This window comes from Eublepharis macularius, chromosome 1 (genome assembly GCF_028583425.1).
Source record: "Eublepharis macularius isolate TG4126 chromosome 1, MPM_Emac_v1.0, whole genome shotgun sequence".
Classification (NCBI taxonomy): Eukaryota; Metazoa; Chordata; class Lepidosauria; order Squamata; family Eublepharidae; genus Eublepharis; species Eublepharis macularius.
The window spans coordinates 248,065,722-248,086,463 of record NC_072790.1 but is presented as its reverse complement, the minus strand read 5'-3'; the positions used below and the strand labels follow the sequence as shown (position 1 = coordinate 248,086,463).

Here is a 20,742-nt window from a genome sequence, read left to right as displayed (position 1 = left end):
CAAGTCCACCACATGTGATACAAAGATCCCTCATGCTTTTTACATTTCCAGCATTTATTAGACGTATTCAAATTCCCTAGCGCAATTTTCTTTGGTGTCAAATACCAACGGTAAATCATTTTGTAGAGATTCTCTTTGATACTGGTGCATGTCGTAGTCTTCAATGTATTTTTCCACAAATATTCCCACGCCTCCATTGTTATTTCTTTATTAAAGTTTATAGCCCACTTCACCATTTGCACTTTAACTACTTCATCTTCCGTGTACCATTTTAACAGTACTTTTTAAATCTTAGAGATTTCCTTTTTTTCTTCTTGTAAAATTACTTTCTCTAAGTCTGAATTCTCCATTCTTATCCCTCCCTTCACACAGTCCGAGTAGTAAAGATCTCTAACTTGTCTATATTGAAACCAGTCATAATTTGGAGACAGCTCTTGTTGCGTCTTTATTCTTATTTTAGAAGATTCTATTCGCGTTATCTCCTTATACGTTAAGCACTGTTGTTCATTATCAACCGTTCTCGGATCTATTACTTCATATGGAACCACCCAGGAGGGAATTCCTTCTTGTAGGTAGTCTTTGTACTTCTTCCAAATTGTGAAGAGGCTTCTCCGAATATAATGGTGCAAAAACATAGAATCTGCTTTTACTTTGTCATACCATAAGTATGCATGCCATCCAAATAATTTTTTATATCCCTCTAAGGCCAGCGATTTGCGATTTTTCAGCTTCATCCAATCTTTCAACCATACCAAACAAATTGCATCGTAATAAAGTCTCAAATTGGGCAGTTGCATTCCACCTCTTTCTTTTGCATCCTGTAATACTTTCATTTTCACTCGAGGCTTCCTGCCTGCCCACACAAATTCCGATATTTTCCTCTGCCATTTGTCAAACTGCTTAGAGTCCCTAATGATTGGTATTGTCTGTAACAGAAACATCACTCTTGGCAACACATTCATCTTAACTACTGCAATTCTTCCCAACCATGACAGGTTCAATCTATTCCATTTAATCAAATCATTCTCTATTTGAGTCCATAATTTCTCATAATTGTTCTTGAATAGATCTATATTTTTTGCAGTCAGTTCAATTACCAAATATTTCACCTTATTTGTTACTTCACAGTCTGTTACTTCCATCAATTGCTGCTGTTTTAACTTAGTCATATTTTTACATAGTATCTTTGATTTCTTTTTGTTTACATAAAAACCTGCCAAATCTCCAAATTCTTTAATTTTTTCTATTACCTTAGGCATGTTTTCAATTGGATCTTCCCCAATTAACATTATATCATCTGCAAATGCTCTGACCTTGTAGGAAAAGTCTTTTATCTTTATTCCACGGATTGCATTGTCTTCTCGAATCTGTATCATTAGAATTTCCAAGACCAAAATAAACAACAGTGGAGACAACGGGCAACCTTGTCTAGTACCTTTGCCAATAGTCAGTTTTTTGGTCAACTCGTCATTGACCACAATTGCTGCACTCTGGTCTCTGTAAATTTCTTTCACTGCTCTTATGAATCTTTCTCCCATTTGTAGCTGTTCCATAGTGGCAAACATAAAGTCCCAGTTCAAATTGTCAAATGCTTTTTCAGCATCTACAAAGAAGAAACCAACCTCCTTGTCACAACGCCTATCATAGTATTCAATAGCATTTATAACTGTCCTTAAATTGTCTCTGATTTGTCTGTTTGGTAAAAAACCTGCTTGTTCTTCCCCAATAACTTCGGATAACCATCCCTTTAGTCTCTCTGCCAAGACCTTCGCAAAGATCTTGTAGTCATTGTTAAGTAAAGAAATAGGTCTATAGTTTTTAACATTGGTTAAGTCCTGTCCTTCTTTAGGGATCAATGATATATTAGCTTCACTCCAAGTATCTGGAATTCTTTGATCTCTCAAAGCACCATTGATCACTTCTTTTAAAAATGATGCCAGCTCATTAACCATTACCTTGTAAAATTTAGCTGTTAGTCCGTCAGGTCCCGGCGCCTTCCCCAAATTTGTTGACTGTATTGCCTTCCTTATCTCATCCTCTGTTACTTCACTGTTCAATTTAGCTCTCCAATCATCCAAGATTACTGGAAGCTTAATTTTCCCCAAATATGTCGCTATTGAATCTTTATTCACTTCTTTTTTGTCATACAATTTAGCATAAAATTTATAGAAAGCTCTACTAATAGCAGTCTGTTCCAGATGCACTTTATTGTCCTCACATATTTTGTTAATTGTCTTTTTCTCCTTTCTCTTCTTCAGTTGCCATGCCAAATATTTCCCAGGTTTATTTGCACCTTCAAATGACTTTTGATTCATTCTTTTAAGATTCCATTCCAATTCTTTATTATTCATTGCCGTCAACTGCTCTTGAAGGATTTTAATATCTTGATAGATTTTCTTTTTCCCTGGTCTTTTCTTTAATTGTATTTCTTTTGCTTTTATTTTTTCCATAATCTCCTGTCTCTTCTCCTCTCTTTTCTTTCGAGCTCTTCCATTTAAGTCCATTAGTATGCCTCTAATTACTGCTTTATATGTATCCCATACCTTATTGGTTGGTACTTCTCGATTCATATTGTGCTGTATGAAGAATTTAGTTTCCCTTCTCAACATCTCCATATTTTCTCCCTCTTGTAACAAGTCCTCATTTATTCTCCATCCTTTCCTCTTAGTTCTTTTTCCAAACTTCCACATTACTGGGTTATGATCTGAGCCTACCATGGGCATTATTTCTACATCCTTAGTCCAAAGCACTAAGTCCTTTGAGGCCCAGATCATGTCGATTCGTGATAGGGTAGAACGCCTTGCGGAGAAAAATGTATAATGTCTGCCTGTGGGATTCTGCATTCTCCACACATCTTCCAAAGTTTCCTGTTGCATTAATGCAAAAAAAGTCTTTGGTAATAGTCCTCTTTTCTTTTGTGCAGTTACTGATTTTTTATCTTGTTCTAAATTCGTAACTCCATTGAAGTCTCCTGCAAGGATTATCTGGTCATAAGAAAGTTCATCTAATTGCTTCCTTAGATCCTCAAAGAAGCTCTCTTTTGCTCCATTTGGTGCATAAATTCCAATCACCAACACTTTCTTTAAATTCCATGTACATTCCACTGCTATAAATCTGGCTTCCACGTCTCTAATCATTAACTTTGGCTGTAGCTCCTCTCTTATGTACAATACCACTCCCCTTTTTTTTCTTTTTTGAGGCCGCTACAAACTCATTGCCCAACTTACCCAATTTAAGATATTTTACATCCTGATTTCTAATATGGGTCTCTTGCAAGCACACAATATCACATTTTTGTTTTAATAGCCAGTGGAAAATACTTTTTCTCTTATTAGGTGAATTAAGTCCATTTACATTCCAAGATAATACTTTACACTCCATATTCATAGCCCTGTTGTTGATAAGTCTTTTTCATTGTCTCTCATAAACTTTTCCATCTCAAATTCAGATCTGATGCGCTTTTTCACTCCTCTGAATTCAAAGGATATCCCTTCCGGTAATTCCCATCTGTATCTTACTTTCATATCCTTCAAATTCTGAACTAAGACTTTGTATTTTTTCCGATCAAGCAGCACCGATCTGGGTAGCTCTTTCATGATGATAATCGTCTTGCCATCAACTATCAATGGATCTTGAAACTGCTTACTCACTATCATTTCTCTTGAGTTCCTTGTCGTAAATTGCACAATCACATCCCTTGGTAATTTCCTCTGGGTCGCCAATCTGGAATTTATTCGATACACCACATCAAGGATAGCCACAACCTCCTCCTCCTCCTTTCCCAGGTATTCAGCTAACACCTCTATAACCTGTTCTTGTGCTGTCTTTCCATCTATTTCCGGCAAACCTCGAAACCTCAGCTGCTTCTCCATGTACTTGCTCTCCGCAACTGCCATCCTTCCCCTCATCGCTCTCATATCCATTCGTTGCGTCTCTGTAAGATTCTCCACCGCCTTCTCAACAACATTAACTTTTTGCTGCGCTGCTTGCAAGTCATTTTGTATTGTTTCCATTCCCTTCTTTACTTCTGCCAATTCATTTTTTACTGTCTCTTTGACATCTTTAACTTCCCTCACCAAGTCCTGTTTTGTCTCCTTCAATTCCTTTAACATTTCCAGAATTTTTTTGTCCAGGTTCTCAATGGCCGTTTGCCACTCTTTTTTCGACATCGTGGGGCTTGATTTACCTCGCTCCCACGAGTCTGCATGTTTCCTTAACTCCGTGGCATTTAAATTTGTGTCCCTTTAAATTGATTTAAATGTCCCGATTCTTAAAAAAAGCAAAAGATGTTTACAAAATCCAAAATGTCGGGCGTCTTTTCTCTATGGTTTTTCTATAGTCTTTTTTGTAATCCAAGATGTCCTACTTCCTCTCCTGTTGAAGTCAAAGTCCTTCCCTTTTCAAAAATGGCGATTCCCTTCTTCCTGTCCTCCAATAAGGGCCGTCTCTCTCCAGCAGCTCTATCACTATGACGCACTTCCTGTTTCCCGTCTCTCCACTGCAGCTCTCGCGATGGTAGAAATTTTCTCACAGCCTGCTATCACTTTCTGACCACAGGTATGAAAAACAATTGTCCAATTTCTTTAATAACTTCATTTAACTTAGTCCTTTTTCTAAGCTATTTCTTGCCGAGTCTTCCCCTCATTATATTCCGTCTGTTGCAGTTTAAAATTTCACTTTAAAAGTTCGTTACTTTAAGCAATCCATCCCGATTCGAGAGATAGTGATCTTTACCTTTTCAAGCGTCTTTCTGGGTTGTAATCACTGCTTCGATCTCAAATTCTTTTCCACCTTCTTTTCCCCTGTTGAAGCTTGGGCATGTAGGTCTTATGCCAGCCGCACTGGCCCCGGTTCTGCTGCAGAGATTTTAGCCGACCTGTCTTAGGGTGGGACCTCAAGGGACGAGAGAGAGTCCTTAGCGCAGAACTCCCCCTCACCCGAGATCGACGCGCCCTGAGGTTCTTGAGCGTTCTTTGCCTGTTCTCCGCCTGAGAACAGGTGGCCGCGGGCTAGTTGTGCCCCGCCGGCCGCTAAAACGGCAGCCCGGTCAGCTCTGTACTTAGAGCTGCGTTAGACCTCCATGGATCCCAAACCGGAAGTCCTTTCCAGAATTTTTCAATGTGTTTGCACTCCCACCAGCAGTGGGCATAGGTGCCCATTTCTCCACTTTCCAACATAGAGGGGATTTTGCGAAAGATATTGTGGAAACACAACATAAAAGACTGATTTACATGATTTCTGAATGATCTAGGTGTCTGCTGAGCAGAGTGGTTACACTGCAAGGATGGCGGAGTAGTAAATCTTAATCGAGCTGTGTGAGAATGTCCAAGAGCAAAAAGTCAATTGCTATGTAGGGCATGGGAAGGAATATAGTGAAACAACCTGCCAAATGCTCAGGAACAGATTGACAGCTATGGAATGGATCACCAAAAAGTCTGGGTAATGGAGAGATGAACCATTCATCCCTATGCTTTGCAAATACTATTGAAACAAAAGGCTGCAAAGAAGATTGCAAACTTAATACATGTTTGCCATTCTGAAAATGTAAATAGTAATTACCACTAGGGCTTCCAGATGACTACCGGTGGTGGGCAAACTCCTGGAGTTTTGCCACCATGCCTGCTGAACTCCAGAGATCATTGTGAGGTGGGAAGCCACTCAGTGATCACCTGCCATCAGTAGGGAACTCAGACAAACATGTGACTTATACATTTCCATCCAGGCTCTATGATGTCATTTCCAGAAGTGACATCATCATGCTGTTTGCAGAACTGCTCTCAAGCTTTGGCAGAGCTGATTTTGGCCCCAAACAGGCCAATTCTTAACGCAAAGTGCAGGAGCACTCCCATGACCCACCTTATGACATTACTACCAGAAGTGTCATCATTGTGCTCAGACTGGGAGCATGTGCACAAATGAGCACCACTCCCCCTCCCACCAGTTGACAGGGAGGCCTGGTAACCCTAATTACCATCCTACCATATCCTCTTGGATACACACGCTAATGTGGTGAGTGGTTTTGAGTCTGTTAGTGAAGCTGTTAGTGAAACTGAGAGCAATACCATTGGGAGTTCGGACTCTGTCAGGAGCAGCTCAGGAGAAATCAAAGACGGCAGCAAGTATTGGACCATTGCATTAATTTCTGATAGTGTTTCTCAAATTATTTTTTAAAAATTCCTTACCCTATGGTTCCCAATTTTACTTTGGCTGTAATAAAAAAAAAATTCATCTCTCATAGCGAATAGAAAATTTTCTTCCCCCTTACCCTGGCTTATGCAAATTCTAGTGTGGCACTACTCAAAACCTACAGGTTAAATGATTAGTATCGTTTAAGTAAGATTCTTACCCTCTATAGAATGAGAAATGTGAGATATTCAGTCTGGTTTCAGAAAGAACGGGGCAAAAGAGATCATATTGCAAATTTTCAGTGGTTAATGGAGCGTATCAGAGAATTTCAGAAGAAAACCAGCCTGTGTTTTATAGATTACAGCAAACCTTGAAATGACGACTGATGCAGATTAAAGGAGAAAGTGCCAAAGTGGGATTACACATGAACATTGCTTTCGTCCATAAATTGTGGGCAGCTGGTCTTGCTCTCACAAGAATCCCAAAAGTAACCTGCAGCATTAGGGACTACTCAGCAACACTACTGCCCCATATAGTTAGGAAGAGCTTGGATAGTTTAGAGTAGAGTTTAGAGTTTGGAGCGCTGGACTCTAATCTGGAGAACTATGTTTGATTCCCTACTCCTCCACTTGAAGCCAGCTGGGTGACCTTGGGCTAGTCACAGCTCTCTGGAGCTCTCTCAGCCCCACCCACCTTACAGGGTGTTTGTTGTGGGGATAATAATAACATACATTGTAAACCACTCTGAGTGGGAATTAAGTTGTCCTGAAGGGCGGTATATAAATCAAATGTTGTTGTTGTTGTTGTTGTTTTGTTTTTGTTATTAAGGGCAGTATATAAATCAAATGTTGTTGTTGTTGTTGTTATAGTGAGCTAGATTGCATAATACTCCCATTCTGTAATCACTCTGTTGGCTATCATGTACAAAGCTCTTCATGATCTTTGTCGGCCACTTTGGTATAGCGGTTAAGAGTACCATGACCCTAATCTGGAGAACTGGATTTTATTCCCCACTCCTCCACTTGTAGCCAGCTGGGTGACCTTGGGCTAGTCACAGCTTCTAGGAGCTCTCTCAGTCCCACCCGCGTCACAGAGTTGTTATTGTTGTGGGGATAATAATAACATACTCAAGCTGTTTAATTTACTAATTAATTTAATTTACTAATTAATTAATTAATTTACTAATTTATTTCAGCAATAATTTCCATAATGTTTCTAGTTGTGTTATATCTTGGGCTTTTTACATGGCTATAAGTTAAACTAATAGCCTCCCTGACCATCTAAAGCCACCCACCACCAAACCTTCTAGAGTTTCCCAAGCTGAAGCTGGCAACCCTACTGTCCAGGAGGTCCACCTTGGTCCACTAGAGGGAGCTTGGTCCACTAGAGTTGAGGTATTCCTTATAAGGAAAACAAAAGGAAAGTTAGGAGGACCTGAAGCTGCAGGGGGAAGCACTCTTTTCTATTACTAGTCCACATTAAAAGTTGAAGGATACCAGAAACTGCTGTAAAGAACAGAAGACATCCCAATGAAGAGAACCGGTGCAAGTTGGCGCATCATCAAGGGACTGACTAGACAGAAATTGGAAAAACTGAGAGCCAAGCTACAAGAGACGCCTGACACTAGTCAGCTTCCCTCAAGTTTTGATGGGAAATGTAGGCATCCTGGTCTTGCAGTTGTAATGGAGAGCCAAGCTGTAAAACCAGGACGCCTACATTTCCCATCAAAACTTGAGGGAAGGTGACGAGTGTCCAACCTGTGTCAGGCGTCACTTGTAGCTTGACTCAGAGACCTGAGTCTGCTCGAATACAACAGGCTTGAATTGATACATGATGATTGTTGCATGCTCCTGCCCCCACTTTGCATGTTCTTAGAAATAAAAAGCAACTGAATCCACAACAAATTTTAATGCAGGCAGAAGCTTTAATGAAGAAAGGACAGCGAGTGACATCATTTGCATAAATGATAAACATCAATTCTTTGCCCAGCAAACAGGGGCTTTCCCACTGACCGTCTAGTTTGGATGACAAGACTGGCATATGCTGTCAAACTGTTTAAGGAGAAAGATTTTTGTGGGACCCTGAAATACTTAAAGGCCCGCAGAGGGAAGATGTTCACACCCTTCTGGTCTCCTAGTCAACGTAAGTTAAGGCAAATGATATAAAGATTGCAGAGGAAACTTTAGAGGTGAGAGCAGAGAAGATACAATTTGCTTGGACAGGTTTGATATACCCACATCTGAGATGTCATCAGATGTGAATCCATTTTATACTTTCCAGATCACATTTCCTTCCCATTCTTGTTGACGTCCCAGCTTAACATGGTGAACTGCACACCTTGGAAACGGACACCCGTTTGCACTCAGAGGGCGATGTACCCTCCCATACGGACAGGATCATCGGAGGACCAGAAAATGGGGCCTGGGATTGTTATAGTGAAAGAAGGTGGTTGTATCCCAATTTCTGATGGTGAGAGTTGGGTGATACTTGAGACGTTATTCACACAGGGGGAGATGCCAAGGCTACTTGAACAACCACCGCAGGAGGTGGGGCAGCATGTACTCAGGGAGCTCAGACCACCAACTGGATAGCTACACGGGGAGCAGGAAGACTGAGGGGCACAAGACGGTGCACAGCCACATGACATCTTGGAATGATGAGTCTGGAATCATTAAGAAAAGGTGAGTCAACTCAATCTCACAGGTTGAAGGAAATCAGATTACAATTGCAAGCATAACTTTCCAGGGAACAAATCAAATTGTAACTTGGGAGGAACCACGTTGGTGCTACACTTTTCTGAACGGCATGGCTTGAACTGCTATATCTAACACCGTTTCTAACATATAAAGTTGAAAATAATGAACCTTTTTAGGATTGGTGGTGTCCTTCCAGTGACTGTGGACTGTTTTCTGTGGACCGTTTTCAGGAGGAGGCGGAGAAATGAAAACAATATCCTCAAACATTTACTAGATCTTGCCTTTTGAAACAAGATCAGCAGAAATTCATAGTAAAGCCTCAGTGTCTGGTAGGAATCCTTGTGACTGTGAAAGCCCACAATAAATAATGCCAAAACAAAGAAACAGAAAAAGAATAGCTATTCAAACTTCAATTTTAATTTCGGTCTTAAGACCAGCATTCAACCTAAAGAAGCAAGGATGCAATAAAGGAAAAAAAGATTGACTTTATGAACGTTTAAAATGCACTTCCTGTAATTTAAAAACTGATGCACAAAATTTAGCGATTTGACATATAATCCTAAAATTGTTATCAGATAAAAACCAGTACATTATTAGTGGTTATATGACCGGGGAGCATGTTGAGTAATGGGGTAATGATTCTGAGACATAAATAGACAACTAAAACATATGTGCTCAACAGACTTGACCTCGATGGTTGTTGTGGGTTTTCCGGGCTGTATTGCTGTGGTCTTGGCATTGTAGTTCCTGACGTTTCGCCAGCAGCTGTGGCTGGCATCTTCAGAGGTGTAGCACCAAAAGACAAGGATCTCTCAGTGTCAGGAACTACAGGAAACGTCAGGAACTACAATGCCAAGACCACGGCAATACAGCCCGGAAAACCCACAACAACCATCTTTCTCCGGCCATGAAAGCCTTCGACAAGACTTGACCTCACTTAGCAGGCATGGGCACAATCTTTCTAGGTAGGGGTTTTGTTGTACCTGCCTTCGATAACCACAGACGGTAGAGAGGAGCACCTAGCTAGACTAAATGCCCTTCTAAAACGGTATGCTTCCATGGAGAGCAAGGGCACAGCTGGCTCAGACATACCTTTGACATTTAACAACACCCCAAGCTTTGCTGCCCTGGAGATGTCTGATTGGCTTTCAATATCCTCTATTTTTTTTTTAATTAACCCTTTTGCTTGTTCAGCTCCGTGTGTTAAGAGAGCCTGACAGGGAAAGCCTGTTCTATTAATATGGCTATAAACAGCCTTGAGCCAGCTTGATTAGAAGTCATCTTGAAGGATCAGGGAAACAAACCTTGTGGGTTAAAGCAGCCTTTCAGCCACATATAAATAGATTGAATACAAAACCTGGCTTCACACCTAAGACAACCAGACTCTAATGGTATCCAGGCATTAGATACACAGTTTGAGACTTCTCAAAAATTTAACCTGAAGTCTTTCCTGTGGGGCAAAACATGAAGAGGGCAGTCCTACAAATGTTCCATATAACAGCTGCTCCAGTAATTTAGCCTTGGGTAACGTTAGGGCTGCAGGAACGAAATGTCTGCCTTGCGTTCAAAAAAATTCCAGTATGGCATTTGCGGTTCTTTCCCCTTGAATGGCAGCATAATGGCTGTGTTCAACCAGACAGCCATTGGCCTGCATAACTACTTTAATCAAACTTGCTGGAATTAAGGGCTTCCCACAAACATCTTTGTGAAGGTTGGTTGTTGTGGATTTTCCGGGCTGTATCGCTGTGGTCTTGGCATTGTAGTTCCTGATGTTTCGCCAGCAGCTGTGACTGGCATCTTCAGAGGTGTAGCACCAAAAGACAGAGCTCTCTCAGTGTCAATGTGTGGAGAAGATGTTAGCAGGTAATTTATATCTACAACACTGTGACACTGAGAGATCTCTGGGCCAAGCTACACATGACGAATTACACTTGAACGGCAAGTGTATTTCTCCCTGTTCACTTGCCCTCCACTCAATCCACTTGCCGTTCAAGTGTCATTCGTCATGTGTAGCTTGGCCCTCTGTCTTTCAGTGCTACACAACAACCATCGTTCTTTGGCCATGAAAGCCTTCGACAATACATCTTTATGAAAGTATGAAAAGCTGCATCCAATTACAGCTACCCTTCCTTCTTTTCTCACGATGCCTCATTTTCTTACCAGTTATCGTTCTTTCATTTAGATGTAAGCACACAGACAAGAAAGACCACTAGTCTTACTAAAATCATTTTTTTTGCTTCCTTTGAATTTCCTTGAACTTTTTCCCCAAGGAAGGATTTCCTTCCTTCCTTCCCTCCTTCCTTCCTTCCTTGCTCCATATATCTCATATACAATGTGAACTAGTTATAATGGACTTACCATAGTAGCAGCAGCAGAAGAGAAGCAAGCAAGCAAGCAAGAGAAGCAGAGCAGAATAGTGGAGATGGTTGCAAGTGGCAAGAGCATTTATACTATCCCCTTTGCAGTATTAATCGATGAATCATTTCTGACTGTTTAGTTTGCGAAATGTTTCCAAACTCCCATGGCATTTTGGAAGCGGCTTAGCCTCATATTATAGGATGATCCTATTTTACCCTACAGTCTTCCCTCACTGCAGAATATTACAGACCATGGTCTGAAGTCGTGTCCAATTTTTATTTGAGTCAGAAAGGAATGTGCATAGTCAAATGATCACTCAGCACAGTACGGCTGACTTGCTGATTCTAGGCCAAGAGGAAAGGTCACTGTAGGCCTTTAGAACTTCTTAAAAATTGAGCATAATAGAAATCTAACAAAGAAGAAGCTAGACATGTGCAGCTGTCTGAAGAATGTTCAGAAATAATACTAATTATATGAAAAAATTATGAACAGAGAAATGCAGGGACAGCAGCACAGACATAATTCCGAACCTAAAATCCAGTGACAAATTTGAACGTTCAGAATTTTATGGCATCCCGATGTCAATGTGTGAATTCTAATGATGAAATTTTGGGGTTTTTTTAAAGTCCTTCTATACTTTCATTATAACTGAGACAGTTTTGCTTGTATTTCTATCACAAAATATTTAAATGAAGTTTATTAGTTTTCAGAAACTCCAGTTATTCTTTGATGTTTGTTACTTAGAATGGCCATAGAATTTTGTCTAAAAATGAAATTATGGCAGAAATTTTTCCCCCACTGGGTTGAACAGTAAGTAAAAGGCTGTATAAGTTGAAGAACACATATCCTTACACTGTAATAAATTTCACCAAATACATAATTTCACCCTCTCTTATAATACTAATATTCAGGGCCATCCAAAGAAATGTGATCGATAGAAGATTCAGGACAGACAAATAGAGAGACATTCTTTTTACAATACATCAGTAACTTGTAGAATTCATTGCCACAAAATGTGGTTAAGTGTGTGCATTTGGATATGCCTGAGGTGAAATAAAACCCCAAATTAGCTTAGGTCAGCTTGGAGATACCTGAAATGACCTCCATCCTTCCCCAAAATGTAAGAGTAACAAAAATTTATATCCTGGAATTTTGGCCACCATTCAGAGTTTCAGGGAGGTGCCAGAGTGGGGATGGAGAAAGAGAAAGCTGGCCCACCAAACAGCTGTTAGACAGCTTCTCCATTCTTTTACATTTTCAAGGAACTATAAGCCTCACCTAAGAGTTGATGCTAATCAACAGTTGATAATGTAGAATGCCAGGTCTGCTGCCATTGTAAACAATGGGGCTCATTATTGCCTATGTGTGCTAAAATGGTCAGGTAACCCATATATGTAACTGAACTCTAAAATCAGCCACTGTACCAGAAGACTGGAGAGTAGCAAAAGTTATGCCCGTTTTTGAAAAGGGGTCAAGTGAGACTTGAGAAATTAGAGGCCAACTAGCCAAATGTCTGTCCCAGGCAAACTAGTTAAAATTGGAAATTGCAGGGACTGAGAGGGAAAGAAACCTTGGGGTTGTGACGGATAGCTCAGTGGAAGTGTCAACCCAATGTGCCACAGCAGTGAAAAAAGACTAATTTTTTGCTGGGGGGCTGTTAGGAAAAGGATTGAAAATAAAATAGCCAATATTATAATTAGAGATGGGCATGAACAGCAATGTGAACTAAAAAAAGCCACAAACAGCCCAATCAACTGTTCACGAACAAGCTGTTTGTGAGGCCCCATTCTAAACTAACTCTAAACGAACAGGTGTTTGTTGCAAGCCTCATTCATTACTCTTCATCAAGCCAGACTATCTGGCACCTGCAGTCAATTCCCCTTCCAACTTAGGCAGGGATTTTCTGAACTCTGTCTGAACTCCCGCTGTTGCCCTGGAAACCCCAATCGAAGCCCAATTTACCTTGATAGGCAGGTCTTCCTTTCAAGTGTGGAGCTCCAAATTTGTTATAAGGAAGCAAAGAGCAGGGGGGAGAGGGCTCTCAGCTCTTGTTTTGCAGACAGTGGAGAGAGAGAGACGGTATTTTGAGAGAGAGACAGGGAGAGTGCATTGCAGCTTGAATTTTCTTTGTGTGTGGTGGGATAGGGATCTACCTCTTCAAGTTCCAGGGCTGCTGCCAGGCTCTGGGACAAGCTATTATTTATTACTGGTACCTTTCCTGCTTCCGGCTCAGGTGAGGTTTCTGGGATCTACCCCTTCAGGTTCCAGGGCTGCTGCCAGGCTCTGGGGCAGCAATAAGAGAGCTTCGTCAAAAAGAGACCCTTTGGATTTATAAACTGAATAGTCTCATACCTAATGGTTTGAATATAGCTAATGACTTTACCTGTTTTTTGGGCTAGTGACCCTCAGATTGTAGATCACTTTAAGAAAGGATAGTATACTAATTGGGCGTGGAAGGGCTGTTGTAGATAAGATGATTATGAGATAATGGATTGCAAATGGTGAAAATTGGAAAACTGATGACTAATATGGAGTGGTAGCTGCATGAAACTTTGAGTGAGTACATGTGATATTGATTGTATATGCAATATTTATTGCTGTATTGTAAATGTAAATTATTGTAAGATGGTGTGTAATATGTGTTATTGCATGTTTTTCCAGCAACTGTGTTCTTTGAGAAAGAGTTTGGAAACGGATACAATGGTGATCTGGACCTTCCGTTAGAATAATGATGTCACAGAATTATCAATGTACACCTAAAGAATACACGCAAAGGTCTACTTGTAATCTGTGAACTACACAGTTTATTGGAACCAAATCTTGGACTATACCCAACTCCAGTTGGAATATAAGGCGAGCTTGTATGAAATAATTAATGTGTACATGGTGCTAGGAAGCATTTGCACTTTAATACCTGTTGCAATATTAATAGAGCACTTGAAGCACTGGACACTTTATGTATGGACTTTGGAGCATATATGACGCCTGCAAAATAATTTTTCCTAGAACTGGTTACATGTGGTATAGTTCTGTTAAATTATGCAATTACTGTAAATAAAATAGGGAGACATTGTTATTGCACGGGAAATTGTGTTTTGTTGCTGCCATACTTACCGTGTTGCTCCATATTTTGTGCTAGGCTCTGGGGCCAAGCAATTATTTATTATTGGTACATTTCCCACTGCCTGTTCAGCTACGGGTTCTGGGAGTGGTGTGATAGGGACCCTGATGGCTGGAGGAGAGCCTGCTGGCCCCCAAGAACAAAGAACAATGTACATGTTCATGAACAGATCATGTTCATCAGTGTTCATTGTTTGTGGATGGCAACAAACAATGAACACCATGTTTGGTGTTTTTTTGTTCTGTTCGTGCCCATGTCTAATTATAATGCATTCAATTGGAATACTGTATGCAGTCCTGGTCAACAACATATCTCCAAAAGGCCAATGCATAGCTGCCCAAAGTACAGAATTGGGCAACCAAGTTCCAGGGCTGCTGCCAGGCTCTGGGACAAGCTATTATTTATTACTGGTATCTTTCCTGCTTCCGGCTCAGGTAAGGTTTCTGGGAGTGGTGCGGTAGGGATCTACCCCTTCAGGTTCCAGGGCTGGATTTGGAGCACCCCTGCTATGAGAAAAGTCTGAAAAGTCTGGGACTTTTCAGTTTAAAAGAGACACCTAAGGGGGAACCTGATAGAGGTTTAGAAAATTATGGCCAGGATAGAGACAGTAAACAGAGAGAATTTTTTCTCCCTCTCCCAAATCAAGGGCATGCAATGAAGCCGATTGGCAGTAGATCAAGGGTAGACAAAAGGAAATACTTCTTGACACAGGGAGTGATTAAGATGTGGAATTCACTGCTAGAGGATGTACTGATGGCCACTGGTATAGACAGTTTTAAAACGGGATTAGACGGATTCAAGAAGAAGAGGTCTAACTGTAGCTGCTAGTCTTAGTGACTGAAGGGAACTGACTGAAGGCAGTCAGCTTCTGAATACCAGTGACAGGATGAAACTTTAGGGGAAAGCCTTGGTCTCTGCACTGTTGATAGCCCTCTGGAGTAACCGGTTGGTGAGAGAGAATGCTGGGTTAGGATCCACCAGGGCTTTTCTTATGTACTTACGTTCTAACTATGCAGATGCATTCAGTTGTTATATGAGTCAAGTAATATCAAATTCGTTTTGTGAAAGCTCACTTTAATCCAATAAGGGATATGAGCGCATAACTCTAGAAGTCAGCGGGGAGAGGTTGCGTACTAGTAGTTAGCAGGTTTAACTAAAATCTGATGGTCCTGGGTTCAAATCCCACTTGTCCATTGAACACATGGGGGAATTTGGAACAGTCAATTACTTTAGATCTAAATTGCATTTCAGGTTATCCATATATATAAAGACAAGTGTCCTAACTGACACTGGTCTTTATAGATATAGATAACATTCATGGACCTAAATAGAAAAGAGTCCAGTAGCACCTGGACCCAGAAACCTGAAATTTGAGGACAACATTCCTTTCATGATGTAGACACCCACTAAGAAGGGATTTTAAGAAAATGCCCCCCCGGGGGGTAAAAAGGGATCAAATGTGTTTTCCCTGTGTGGCTGGCAGGCTGCTGCCTGCTTACATCCCCACCCACTGCCAGCTCTGCCACTCTTCCCTGATTGGGCCAGCCTTTCAAGGTCATTTGCATATTCAGGTTAATTGGGGCTCACAACATTCCACACCTCATCCCCTCCTAGAGATAGCTGGAACACAGAGCTTGATTGGTCCTCACCTCCCACATTCTAAACAGTAGGCAGCTGAGTCATTGAAAATGCACCTCTCAGTCTTCCCCCAAAAGTTCCCTAGGGTTGCCAATCTCCCTGTGGGGCCTCGCTTTCGTGTGTGGCTGACAGGCTCCTGCCTGCTTGCACCCACCTCTCTCTGATTTGTCAGCTGTGGAACTCTGTGTTCATTGTCCGTCCTTCTGTGCAGTCCCACATGGGACTGCACGTGCGCAGGCCTGCCGACCGGATATTTTTTTCTTAGCAAAACGTCCGCTAGGGGGCGCCCATCTACCGGATGCGCATGCGCGGACTTTCCCGCCCAGACGGCATCCGGCGACGGCGCCCCCACACCCTCAGTTTCTTTTTCGCCGCCGACCGGTTAGGAGCTTTCTCGTACCGCTGCGGAAAAAGAAGTGCGTCATTGGTGAGCGATCCATCGAGCATGGCTGATAAGGCTTTATTTAAACTGTGCTCAACATGCTCGACCAAGATGACCAAAACCGATGGTCATTCTGTTTGTTTGGAGTGTTTGGGGGAGGCCCATGATGTACCGAACTGTGAGCATTGCCAGCGCTTTACCCCAAAAGCTAGAGCTGAAAGGGCCAACAGACTCCAGGCTTTGTTATGGAAGCGGGCAATGAGAGCTTCGGGGGTTCCTGCTACATCTCCCAGACCTCCATCTAACTGCGAGGGTTCTGTCCGCAGTTCTGCTTCAACTCATAAGTCTCGGTCCCCAGATCGGATCCGACCGGTCGTTCAGGACCCGAAAGACCCTCCTGAACGGGTCCATAAGGAACGGGATCTGGCGCGGATCCATAAACATCGGAGCAGATCCCCCGCCCACTCGGAACCGACGAGCACCGTTACAAAAGCTAAGAAGGCAGCCTCGGATCCGATCCTTCCACCTCGATCGGAAGCGAGAACCACCGATCCGAGTCCTGTGATGGAACCGAAGACATCGGACCCGAAGCTATCAGATCTGACTCTTAAGCATTCTGCTTCTGAACGGCCTGTCGTCACCTCGGGTACGGATCCGAAGGAGTCGGATCCGAACGTGCCCTGCAAAAATCTGGATCGTATGGCTCGGAAACGAGAGTCCAGTCCAACCGCGGCTGCTCCCCCGGTAAAGAAGGCCAAGAAAAAATCTAAACACAGAAGTTCAGCTTCTGTCCAGACTGAGGAGGTTTTCTGGGATCGACCCAAGACTCCCTCACCTCATGCTAGATCGCCTTCCTGTAACTCGTCTGGGGAAGAAGGTGAGTTATTTGAGCCTAGTAGAGGCTATTCTTTCCGTGGAGATCTGTCTCACCTCATTACTGGTCGAGACTATGGTGGCTTGGGTTCGGACTATTCTAGATCGCACCGCTCTTACTCCCCATTTTCTGGCAGGGAGGATTGGGGTAGAGCTCGGAGTGACCATTCACGTTATGGCTCCCCTGAACAGGCTTTTGCTCATCACCAACCTGAACATCGGGACCTGAGCCCGAGTCCACCATCGGATCCATCTCCAGAGGAGATTATTATTGGGACAGGACGTGTATCACCTACCGAGGATTACAGACTGTACACAGAGCAGATGCTCCGCATGGCCCGCTGCCTGGAGATAGAAGTGTCTACGGCTAAGCCTAAGCCTAAGGATAAGATTCTCCAGTACGTTCGTTCCGGGAATCCCTCTACTATTGCCTTCCCTATGACTGAAGGTTTGGTGGAGATCATTACTACTACATGTGAGAAACCTGCCTCAATATATCCGACCTCTCGCAAGGTGGAAGCTCTCTATAAGACACGGGATAATGACTGCTCCTACCTTTTTTCGCACCCACCACCATCTTCTTTGGTCACCGAAGAGATGCAGGCCCGCCAACGTCAGGGTTCTCATGCAGTGCCTGCAGATAAGGAGAGCAGAAAATTGGATTCCTTGGGGAAGAAGATTTATTCCTCAGCAGCTTTAAATCTCGAGATAGCAAATTACTCAGCTATTATGGGTGCTTACCAAATATTTTTATGGAACCGCATGGCAGTGTTCATGGAGAAATTACCTGAGGACCAACGACCTCTTGCCAAGGTTATCATGGATGAAGCGTTACGTTTATCCAGACAGCAAATTGATACCAGATGTGACTCTGTGGATACTGCCGCCCGATCTTTGGCTTCGGCGATCGTTTTGTATAGACACTCCTGGCTTCGTACTACGGCCTTGCCAGTTGAGACCCGCAATAAGGTCGAAAATCTCCCGTTTGAGGGACAGACTTTGTTTTCTTGTAAGACAGATGACTATCTGTCTCAAAAGCATAAGGATCGTCTTACTGCGAAATCGTATGGGGTTCTGCCGTCCAGACACCCTCCTGATCAACGTTTTCAATATCGTGGTTCTCAGGGATTCCGTAACAGATCCCAGAGATTCCACCCGTATCCTCCCTATGGGTCTTACAGGCCTTACCAGTCTACTCAGGGCCCTTATCACCGCAGGAGGTCCCAGAACCGACCACGTCGTAACCTGCAGAGTCCTGCTGCTAAGGAATCTTCAAGTCAAGCCAAACAGTTCTGACTACATGAGGAAGAGCCTGTTGTATTTGGGAATAGGCTAGCTAGTTTCACTACTGAGTGGTCCAAGATTACGTGTGATAGTTGGGTTCTGAATGTGGTTTCAACGGGTTATAAAGTTCAGTTTAATTCTTACCCTGACCTGTCTCTGCCTGATTTGTCGCTTCAGACCTCTTCTGATGATCTACAGGCTGAGGTTTTGGCCTTACTACATAAAGGGGCTATCCAATCACTTCCCCAGCAAGAATCTCCCTGGGGATTTTATTCCAGAATGTTTCTGGTGGATAAAAAGGATGGGGGAACCCGTCCTATTCTGGACTTGAGGGGCTTGAATAAATTTGTCAGGATCAAAAAGTTTAGAATGCTTACACTCACTACTGTACTGCAATTAATGCCAGATGACATGTGGTTTGCTGTCCTTGACCTCAAGGATGCCTACTTCCACATTTCCATTCACCCTGACCATAGGAAATTTCTTAGATTCCTCTGTAAGGATAAAGTTTTTCAGTACCAAGTATTACCTTTTGGTTTGGCTACCGCTCCCAGGGTCTTTACTAAATGCATGGCTCCTGTGGTGGCGTTCCTTAGGGAACAGGGGTGTGCCATCTACCCTTACTTAGATGATTGGTTGTTAGCAGCCTCATCAGCTTCTGCGCTTCAAGAACAGGTCACTATAGTGGTCCTCACATGCAATCGCTTGGGCCTCTTGGTTAATTTTAAGAAATCGACCTCGGTTCCAGCCAGGAAGATTTCGTTCATTGGTATGGTACTTGATGGTCTGGCTAATAAAGGGTTTTTACCTACAGACAGAGCACAAAAGATTGGCAGGTTGGTGTCTCTTTTTAAGAGATGTAGGTTTCAATCGGCCAGAGCCATTCAGAGGTTGTTAGGACTCATGGCCTCTTCTACAGCTGTCACCCCTATGGCACGTTTACACATGCGTCCCCTGCAGCTTTGGTTCCTGTCGGTCCATGATTTCGAATGCTCCTCTCTTAGGAGGAAGTATACAATCCCTAGGGGTGTTCTTCGTTCGTTGGAGTGGTGGCTCCAGGAAGCGAATCTCCTCCAGGGAATTGCTTTTGGCCCTAGACAATGTAACATTTCTATTTCCACTGATGCTTCTACAATTGGATGGGGTGCTCAGTGTGGGGCTCTCCAGGCCCATGGCACTTGGACTGATCAGGAGAGGGCGTGTCATATTAATCTACTGGAGTTGAAAGCCATCCGTTACGCCCTTATCGCGTTTGCAGATACGTTGCATCTAAAGTCGGTCCAGATCCTTACCGACAACAGTACTGCAATGTTCTATGTGAACAAACAAGGGGGCACCACTTCCAGGGATCTTTGCGAGGAAGCGGTGCTAATCTGGCAGTGGGCTCTAGACAAACACATGCACATCCATGCGGTTCATATTCCTGGGATGACAAATGTAGTCGCAGACAAGTTAAGTCGCATGGTATCCGACAATTACGAGTGGACCTTGGCAGATGTTTATCTCAACAGCGTTTTTGCAATGTGGGGTTTTCCAGACGTAGATTTGTTCATGACCAGACGCAACAAGAAGGCTCCACAATTTTGCTCCAGGGGAGGTTTGGGTCTCCACTCCCTCGGCGATGCTTTCCAGCTGGCTTGGACGGGACATCTATTTTACGCTTTCCCTCCTTTTCCCCTAGTATCCAGGACTGTCAGCAAAATTCAACGAGACGGGTCCAATGTGATACTAGTAACCCCGTTTTGGCCTCGTCAGCCTTGGTTTCACCATGTGCTATTCCTGTCTCAGGGGCTGTTTTATCGCTTTGCTCTACGACCCGATCTTCTTTCAGACAGAGGAACGTTGTATCACGACTTACCCAGACTGAGTCTCACAGCGTGGAGGATCCTGGGCAGAGGGGAATGTCAGCCAGAGTAGCTGAGATCCTACTTAATTCTAGGAGGGATACTACTAGGAAATCCTATTCCTCCAAGTGGAGGCGTTTTGAAACCTGGGCAGTCCCTAAGGGTTTGGATATTTGGAACTGCCAATTGGCAGATATTTTTGAATTTCTGTTGTTTTTGAAGGATGAGGGTCTCTCTAATTCATCCATTAAAGTTTATTTGGCTGCTATTTCAGCTTTTCATCCCAAGATAGATGGGAAGACAGTTTTTTCACATAGTCTGTCTAAATCTTTTTTGAAAGGTCTGCATAATGTTTTTCCTCAGGTCAGAGAGGTCGTGCCTCAGTGGTCCCTTACCTTGGTTTTAGCAGAACTTATGAGG

At 42.8% G+C, this 20,742-nt stretch overlaps 1 long non-coding RNA gene across 1 annotated transcript; it reads right to left on the bottom strand.

Annotated features, from left to right (window-relative positions):
* Positions 1 to 8,027: 8,027 nt before the first annotated feature.
* LOC129340109 (uncharacterized) lies at positions 8,028 to 11,406 on the bottom strand. The gene is made up of 2 exons (XR_008597997.1): positions 11,181 to 11,406; positions 8,028 to 8,788 (listed from the first exon to the last, which is right to left on the bottom strand). It is a non-coding gene; the product is annotated as an uncharacterized LOC129340109 (long non-coding RNA).
* Positions 11,407 to 20,742: the final 9,336 nt, after the last annotated feature.